The following is a 10,279-nucleotide window of genomic DNA, read 5'->3' as shown; positions in this document are numbered from 1 at the left end:
GTCTCTGCCTAAGATTCAACTCCTTTTAGGTGAATACATACTGCAAGATCTTATGGTCTGTGAATATGTCGACATGGACACCATACAAATAATGTCTCCAGATTTTCAAAGCAAAAACCATGGCAGCTAATTCAAGGTCATGGGTAGGATAATTCTTCTCGTGAGGCTTTAGCTGCCTAGAAGCATAAGCTATAACCTTGCCCTTTTATATCAATACGCAACCTAAAATGACTCTGGAAGCATCGCAATACACCATAAAACCATCAACACCGTCAGGCAAAGTCAACATAGGGGATGAAGTGAATTGAGTCTTCAACTCCTGAAAACTCTTTTCGCAAGATTCGGACCACAGGAACTTCACTTTCTTTTGGGTCAAACGGGTCATAGGAGACGCAATAGATGAAAACCCTTCAATAAAATGACGATAATAACCAGCTAGACCCAAGAAACTTCGGAATCAGAAGGAGAAATAGGTTTAGGCCAACTCTTTATAGCCTCTATCTTTTGAGGATAAAATCTAATACCTTCAGAAGAAACAACATGACCCAAGAAGGCTACAGAGTTCAGCCAGAACTCACACTTACTGAACTTAGCATACAACCGATGAGTTCAAAGAGTTTCCAACACGATTCAAAGATGATCCGCATGATCACCCTCACTTTGGGAGTAAATAAGAATATAATCAAGGAACACTATTATAAATAAATCCAAATATGGCCAGAATACACGGTTCATAAGATCCATGAAAGCCGCTGAAGCATTAGTTAACCCGAAAGACATCACTAGAAATTCAAAATGACCGTAACGGGTTCGAAAGGCTGTCTTGGGGATATCACATTCCCTAACCTTAAGTTGGTGATAACCAAATCTGAGGTCTATCTTCGAAAAGCAGCTCACACCTTGTAATTGATCAAATAAATTATTAATTCGAGGAAGAGAATATTTATTCTTGATAGTAACCCTATTAAGCTGCCGGTAATCAATACACATCTACAAAGAACCATCTTTCTTACGCACAAATAGGACAGGTGCACCTCACGGGGACATACTAGGTCTGATAAAGCTTTTGTCTAAAAGATCTTTCAATTGCTTCTTCAACTCTTTAAGTTCTGCGGGATCCATGCGATACGGAGGAATAAAAATAGGTTGAGTATCAGGAAGAAGGTCAATCCCGAACTCTATCTCTCTATCAAGAGGTACTCTAAGGAGATCTTCCAGAAAGATATCAAGAAACTCATTAACAACATAAATTGACTGAATGGTTGGGGGTTCAGACTTAGTGTCTTTAACCCAAACCAAATGGTGGATGCAACCCTTGGAAATCAACTTCCTAGATTTGAGATAGGATATGAAATGACTCTTAGGAGTCACAGAACTCCCGGACCATTCGAGGATAGGTTCATCAGGAAACTGAAACTTGACCACACGGGCACGACAATCAATAGATGCATAGCATGAGTGAAGCCAATCCATACCCAGAATGATATCAAAGTCAACCATATCTAGCTCAATCAAATCAACATACATAACCCGATGAAAGACAGTAATGGGATATTTTTATACACCCGCTTAGCAATGATAGACTCTCCTACCGGAGTAGAAACCAAAATAGGCTCAGAAATTAGTTCAGGATCCGTTTCAAAATTTACAGCAACCAGAGGTATCACATAAGAAAAACTCAAATCGAGGTCCATCAACACATAGACATCAAAATAGAAAACACAGAGCATACCAGTGACAATATTGGGAGAGTCCTCCTACTCCTGATGAGGTGGTATAGGATAAAAATAATTCTAGCAATGACCACTAACAACATTAGATGAAGCACCCTGAGGAGGAACTGGACGAGCTGCGGGAGGCAGGCACTGGTAGCCTGACTCTGGGGACGGGTATCATGACTCCGCTGTCCGGTATATGAGCAGTCTCTAAGTATGTGGCCCAACTTACCATAACCAAAACAGCCTTGTTGACCCATATAACACTCCCCAAAATGGTTTTTACCACACTTAGCATACGAAGGAGGATGAGGTCGGTTGCTTACACTATCCTGAGACCTGGAAGCTACCGACCTATTCCTGAGCTCCTGTCTGCCCCGATATACGGGAGCACTAGCTAAGGAAGGCGCAGGTATAAATAGATGTCTTTGAAACTGAGGGCGACTCCCTCCGGAGAATCTAGTCTGACCAGACCCCTGTTGCTCTGATCTGACTCTCTTAATCCCTCTTACTCTTTCTCTTTCCTTTATCTTATCTGACTTAATCTGTTGGGCGTTAATCATTAACCTAAGAAGATCAATCTCCCTGTTGATCATAGAAGATCTACATTCTTTCACCACACAACTCGACACCCCAGTTAGAAACTTTCTTATACTTGTCCTCGAGCCAGCCATCATATTGGGAGCGTACATCGATAGCTGATTAAACTTAAGACAATACTCCTTAACTAACATGGAGCCTTGTCTCAAATTCATAAACTCCTCTATCTTAGTTTCTCGTAACTCAATAGGAAAGAATCTATCTAAGAAAGCATCTTGGAATAATTGCCAAGTCATCAAAGTGGTATCTTTCTCTCTACCCTTATTCCACATTTGCACCCAGTCATAGGCAACATCCTTCAACTGATAAGAAGCTAGATCCACACTTTCTTCCTCGATCACATGCATAATCTATGTAATTTTCTTCATTTTATCAACATACATCTGCGGGTCCTCACCTGCTCTCGACCCATGAAACTCTGGCGAATTCGTCTGCATAAAGTCACGAATTCATGCTGCTGCCGAATTATTTTCCTGCAGAGATGGAGCGTTGTCCTGAGTATTGGAGGTAACTTCCTTAGCTAGCGTTTGAAAAGTTGCCCAAAATTCGGCATGGGATACCATCTCATATAACGGATCAACGAGTTGAGGTTGGTTGTTATTTCCGCGAGCTCGATGTGGAGGCATTTTCTGTCATAAGAATGCATGAATTCACAACAGAAGGAAATAGTTGTAAGCATGATAGACTTGTAGAAAGAAAAAACTAACTTTTCCTAGAACGCCCCGCAGCCTTTTGATCATAGGTGTGTCGTGCTACATACCGATGCTTAAGACTCTACGTAACGCAGCTTGTCAGACTCCTTAGGACTCTTTACAACCTTAAGTCTTTGATACCAAGTTTGTAATGCCCCAAAATATCATCCCGAGACGCCATACGGTGCCCAAGGCTACACGTAGCCTCAAGCTAACCCTTTAAGTCAAAACACTACCCTTGGGTTCCAACACAACAACATACACGCTACGCTAAGGATATATATATAAGTACATATCATATCGCATCGCACATGGCATGGAATATCATTAGACTGTACATATATGGAATGTCTATACACAAACCAACCCAATAATACACTAGTCTGACATAGCTTCTATACAGAAAAATCAACGAGCCATTGGGACAAACCCCTAACTGACTCAATAGACCAAAGAGATCACAAAATAACAGCACCAAAACTAGCAACTTGGTCCTCAAACCATGAGGACTCACCACTAAAGAAATGTAGATGCGACACTCAGATATCACTGTTGCGGCTGCGGCTGAGTACCTGAACCTACATCATGGTAAGAATTTAGCCCATAGAGAAATATGTGGGTCAGCACAAGATACGTACTGAGTATGTGGAGGCGCATGCAAAATATAAATAATATCATAAATTTTGTAAAAATGTACATATAGACCATAATGACACACCTGGCTTGAGTGACATTGAATCATGAAAATCATAACATCTTAGATAGGAAATGTAGGAGAAAAACCTCATAAATCATTATAGATCATCATAGGCAACTTGACTTACCACATCAAAACTCGGAGTGGCTCGGTATTTCAACAAACATGACTCTTATAGACAGGGGAGTTTCCTATAACCGGCAACCCCACGTGAGCTACGTGGAATACCAACATTTGAAACCCCCATTGGTGGGAGCTTCCTACTCTTTGCCAGGGAGTACGACCTTAAAACTGCAATAATCACAATTGAGCTCTCTGACCAATAATATTATCATCAAACAACCCTACGGTGGCATATAGGTTTGGGGAAATACCAAATTTCCCTCTCGATGCTAAGTACTACTCCCCGAAAAGCTCAGAATGCGTGAGAAAATCCACCACAACATCACAAGGGTCTATCATAAAGATCAAATCAAATCTCTTTCTCATTTATCAAATCATATCAATTTGTGGATTCCTAACTCAACACATTTTAGCTCAAAATATTTTAGTCTTTCTCAACATCAACAAGGTATCATTGCATTGAACCATAACCGACTCGACATTTGGACAAGGATATGAAGACTCCATACATAATATTTTCAATAATTTAACTCATCAAAACCATCCGGAAAATACCAAGACTCATTGTAACTTCAATATCAACATTTCTCAATTTGTCATCCAACTCTCATTTAAAGGTACTTGAGACATCAACCCATAGTAAGGATATAGAATTTCCAATATCAATTATAAATTCATAATAAGTAAATAGTGGAATAATAGTATAAATCAAGGCTTAACAAATTAAATCATCATACTCGCATAATCAAATACTTTTTGGACATAATTCCATCTCAACATCATACACATATCGAATGATATAATCCCATAGCTCATGGACAATAATATAAGATATAAAACCATATTTCTAATTCATGGTAAAACATGTAAAATCTCATGTCAATGTATTTCAACAAAAATACTGGGCACAAGATCGAAAGGATAATCATGTTCAAAGCCCCACATACCTAAAAATGGAAGATAAATATGAACTTCCAACTTCGGAACTTTATTGACGATAATAAAGGGTGCTTCTTAAAGCCCTTAACATGATCAAATCAAATTCCAAATCAATTTGAAATTTCTACGATTCAATCAAGAGACATAGAAGGATGAAATTTGGAGTATAGGGTTGAGGTTTGAGCCTTAGGAAATTTTGGAGAAAAATAAGCTATTGAATGCTCTTAATGGACTTAAATCCATGGTTTACCCAGATGAATTGGAGTGGAAATGATCAAAATACCCTTAAAAATCAAATAATGTCAAATCTGTCCTTTGGTGGACTGTTTTGATAGGCTGAAGTAGATCGACCATAACTTTTTGCTTCGATGGCCAAATCGGAGGAAACTAATTTCATTGGAAATAGGACTTTCAGAGCTTTCTGTTGATATATAGTAGCTCACCTAGATTATTATGTACAATGAGTTATGATCGTTTGAATTTGATCCTAAAATTTGCCTGGCCTCAGTATTTTTTCCTGCACATTTACTGTTCATCACTATTCACGGTTAGATCGAAATGATCATAACTTATCGCTCGAGTGTTCATTTTAGATGATCCACATATCGTTGAAAATCTTATTCGATGCTCTATGCGATGATGGGTCGCATATCCAGAAATTCCACACAAAAAACTTATTAATCACGATAAAGAACAGAATTCAACACATTTTCATTTGAGATGTTAATGGAAAATTTTTCCAGAGCATCTCACCTATGATACCTACCGAGTACAAGTGGACCGTACTCATGCCTACTCGTCCTTTCGGTGCAGGTCCTAGCTCGAGTGCACATTATCTTGATAGACTCGGGCGATTGTTGGAGCTTCCAAGGTAGCGGCTGGACAATCAAGCGTTCGAAGTTCACCTCAATCTTTCTACAGTAGTTATGTCTTTATTAGTATTCAAAGATAGATAATATTTCTTTGTGGTTATTTTTTTGATGTATTTTACTCTTGGATTGTATTAATAGTTCTTACATTATTGATACCTGGTTTTGGGTATGATTGGTATTTTGGATAAGTTCTTTTCGCATTATCATGATTACTTATATGGTTTGACTTTACTCTAGAAGCCTTACCTTGGGATATTTTTATCTCTTTTCTCTTTTTGTATCAGTTTGGGTGATAGGCTTACTTGTCAAGGTACACCGCGACAAGTGTCATCATGACCCTCATTTTTGGGTCGTGACAAACACTTTCTCCTTTGGTCATTCCACTAAAAATCACAGATTTACATGGCATGAAAACATAGGGGGATATTGGATACTAATGAAATGGGAACATTTGAGACAGAACTGGAATGATATTAATAAATAGTCTTTCTAATGGCCTTATCTATGAAAAATATCAACATGTAGTCCTCCTTTGATCTGAAGATCTATCTGTAATACCCCGAGATTCTAACCAATAGTGCAACCATGACTCAAGATCATGAGAAATAAATTATAGTGCTTTGGTTGTTTTCTGATCAAGGGTGATGTGTATTAAGGCCTCAAAGATGTCCTAGCGATCAGGTGAATCAAAACATTCCTTATCGATTGAATTCTTGGGAAGGATATTGCCATATTTAATTTCAAATGAGCATATCTATAGTTATACTATGAATTATTGAGCTCATGACCTACCAAAAGATAGATAATTGAATTATTTTTACAACGATCTTAATTTCGCTAAAATTTGATATCGAAGCAAAGAGTTATGCCCATTTTACTCTAGCATGTCAGCCTGAAAATTTCGTAACGACATTTTGTGATGAGTTGTCACAAGCCTGACGGCTTGTCACAAAATGTCGTCACCATAAGCAGAAAGTCACAAAATCCAACCTTTTGTGATGACATTTCATGACAACTTGTCACAAGTCTGATGACTTGTCACGAATGTCGTCAACTATTTTTTTCTTCAATTAAGGGACGTTTTTACAAGGGTATTTTGGTCTTTTCCCATTTTTTGGAGGCCTATATAAATATGAGAATTCCCATCCAAATCCTAATTTCTTCATTCTCTCTTCCAATTCTCTTAAGAAATATATCTAGGATTTTTATTTAAGGAAATTAACCTTCCAAAAAGTCATCCATAAATCTTCAAGATTTCTTCAAGAATTACGTTCCTCATAGTGTGGGCTTCGAGAATCATTTATTACAAGTGTGGATACAGTCTTAAGCACTAGAATTCATCCAATTTCAAAGATTAAGGTATGTGGGGTTCTGAACAAGAGCAGTCTTTTTGTTGTTGTACCCAAAGCTTTGATTTCTATTATGGATTTATATGATTTTGCAAGTGGGTTTAGACCCAAATTACTTCATCATGACACTATGAGAATATAAATTATTCAAGCTTTGTTATACAAGATTATTTTACTATTCCCAAGTTATGACTTGATATTTAATATTGTGAATTTCATAATTCTACCATGAGTTGATATTTCAAGTGCTTTCAAGATATATGTCAAGCTTTAAACTTCCTTATGACAAATTGGATTATTGAGTATATTGATTCATGAGATTGAGTTGTTACAATGAGTCTTGATATGTTCTCAAAGTTATTGATGTTGCCATGATTTAATGAATTGATACAACTTGATATTGAGAAAGATTGATTTGATTTGAGTAGAGTTAGTAATCCATAAATTGACTATTATTTGATAAATGAGAAAGAGATTTGATTTGGTCTTCATGATATACCCTTGTGATGTTTGTAGTGGATTTTCTAACGCGTTCTAAGCTTGTTTCTGGGAGTAGTATTTAGCACCGAGCGAGAAATGTGGTATTTCCCCGAAACTATGTGCCACCGTAGGATTGATATTGATAATTGTGGGCCAGAGCCCGAGTATGAGATTGTGATCACTAAATTTAAGTTGTACTCCCTGGCAAGAGTACGACGCTCACGCCAATGTGTGGCTCTCTCCTTAGAAGGGCAAAACGTTGGACTCCATTAGCTCACATGGTTTATGTCGGTTATAAGAATCTCTCATGTCCATAAGAGTTGAGTTTCTTGAATACCGAGTCACTCCGAGTCTTGAGTTGAAGAGTTGAGTTGTTTATGATGATTTATGAGGTTTTTACCATATGATTTATTTACTATGAGATTATGAAAAGTATGTTTCAATCTAATTCAAGCCAAATCATTGTACATATGCATATTTTCATGAAATTGATGATGATATTTACATTGTTGCATGCACCCCCACATACTCAGTACATTCCTGAGTGTTGACCCATATATTTTCCTATGGGATACATTTTCTCATAATGTAGGTTCAGGTACTCAGCCGTTGCCGCGTTAGCGATATTTGAGTGCCTCAACTACGTTCCCTCAGTGGTGACCCCTCATGGTTCGAGGACCATGTCTATATTTTTTGTGATATCGTTCTGTTGTTATGGCTTTCAGTACTGTTTGAGTTAGTTGGGGGTTTGTCCCAATGGCTCCTTGATTTTGATGTATAGAGGCTTTGTCAGACTAGAGGGTTAGTATGTACAGACATTCAATATATTTTGGTTGTACAGACTAGTATTCTCCAGTATTTCTCTTGAACCCAATGTGGTATATCTCTTTGTTGTGCATGACTATTGTTGAATTGAATTCCTTGAGGTGTGTCTGGCTCCGAGGGTTAGCTTGGGGCTACGTGTAGCCCTAAGTACCGTGTGGAATCTCGGGATGAAATTTTGGGGCGTTACATTATCCTTGTCTTATACTTGACAGCTTTCTTGTTATCACTCAACTTGAAAACAAAGTAACGCCACAACACAGCAGAGAATTTCTCTATCTGCCTATAATCAAACTCCTTCCCTGATCAAATCCTTGGCCCTGCCTATTTTATCAACAAAAGAATGTGCTTGGCTAATTGACGCGACAAGTATAGACTGGCATTCAAGGTTTTACCAAATGATAATTAAAGCTAATAACCTACAAAGCTGTAAATTTGGAAGGGCTCTCTGGCCTGAAGAAACTATCCCCATCAAGCTATCTCTCTGGTTTATATTCTTCTGCATCATCACCCCATATAAATTTCATTCTTCCCATTGCATATAGTTAGTAAGATACCATGTACCCTTTGTTCACACTGAATCCATATGGTAGTGTCATCCGAAAAGCATATTTTTGCATCCTGCTGCAATAAGAGAAGTAATAATAATAACTTAAAGCAAACATCTACTTATCTGTCATTGTATGATAAAAAAAGTTATTTATTTCCACTGGAACTGCAGGATAGAGTCTTAGTAAGTGCTGCATGAAAATATTGCGTCTTTTCAAGGGCATCTTCACTTACATTGGCAGCAAAATCCATTACGTCTTCTTGCATTTTCTTTCTCAGTTGTTGCTTTTTTAATATCTTGTGCTATTTTTTCCTGTACATGAGGGTGCTTGCACAACATATATATGAACCAATAAAGGGTGATTGTTCTTGTATCTCTGCCTGCTATAGTGAAGTTCAATATTATATCACGCAAATACTTTGGATCTATACGAGTTATTTGCAGCAACCTTGACAAAATGTCTTCTTTCTTCCACTGCAACTGGCAAATGATTTTAATGTTTAAGCATTTATCCTAATTAAAGAAATTATTAGCTATAAAAGGATTAACCTACAGATAAATTAGTTTTTGGTGGTTTACTCATATGCTCAGTTTTTTTGTGGATCGGCTTATAAACAAATGCATCAATAGTTCTTATATTTTTCCTTAATTTGGCTTCTGATACTATACTGAGAGCTCTTTTTATCCTCTATAAGATATCAACATATCTCCAAATTAGCACTGCATTATCATTGTCAAATGCATCGCTAGAGTTTTTGTCTTCTTCATCTGAACCGCTCATATGTTGTCTAGCTCAACTCTGAAGGCAACTCTGAATATAGAACCTAGAGATGCTTTCAATAATAGATCCTGCATCAACGACACCGGGTTTACTTATCAGATCAAAACAAAATAGGGTTGTTTAACAAAGTCGAGTCATGGAAACTTACTTGAATGTCAACTGTCTTGTTGGAACTGGCAGCTTCAGGCAATATGTGAGCAAGTTTTACCCCATATTTTTTGAAGACCGCACTGCTGAAATCCTCCAAACCCTCATGGAGAAATGGCTCGAAATTTTCTTTGCTCTCACCACTTATAGCCATCAACTGTGAAAATTCCATCCCCTGACAGGTCCTTTAGAATACTATAGTTATACTATCCCTGCATATTATTCCAAAAAACTCAAGTTGGCAATCCGAGAATTATCCCACCATTTTGTAAGATCTACGGGAGATTCATTTAGCTCATAACTTTTTCTTGCATATAGAAGGTGAAACAGAGAAGAAATTTGCAAGGGAGGTTGCCAGAAATCTAAGATCGTAAATCTTATTGTCTCAATTTCGAGGAGCTGACAAAATTTTCACAGCAAGAGACTTGTTGCAGAAATCCTTAAGTTAAAAAACACGGGTCAAATACCAATTCTCATGAAAAATAAACTCATTCACCAAGATTCATAACTTG

The 10,279-nt window shown here is 37.5% G+C and overlaps 1 pseudogene; it reads right to left on the bottom strand.

Moving 5' to 3' along the window:
- Positions 1-2,764: 2,764 nt before the first annotated feature.
- LOC107841443 overlaps positions 2,765-10,279 on the bottom strand; it is a 17,594-nt pseudogene continuing 10,079 nt past the window's right edge.

Source organism: Capsicum annuum, chromosome 9 (genome assembly GCF_002878395.1).
Source record: "Capsicum annuum cultivar UCD-10X-F1 chromosome 9, UCD10Xv1.1, whole genome shotgun sequence".
In the NCBI taxonomy this organism is placed as follows: Eukaryota; Viridiplantae; Streptophyta; class Magnoliopsida; order Solanales; family Solanaceae; genus Capsicum; species Capsicum annuum.
This window is presented reverse-complemented; position numbering and strand designations above follow the sequence as displayed.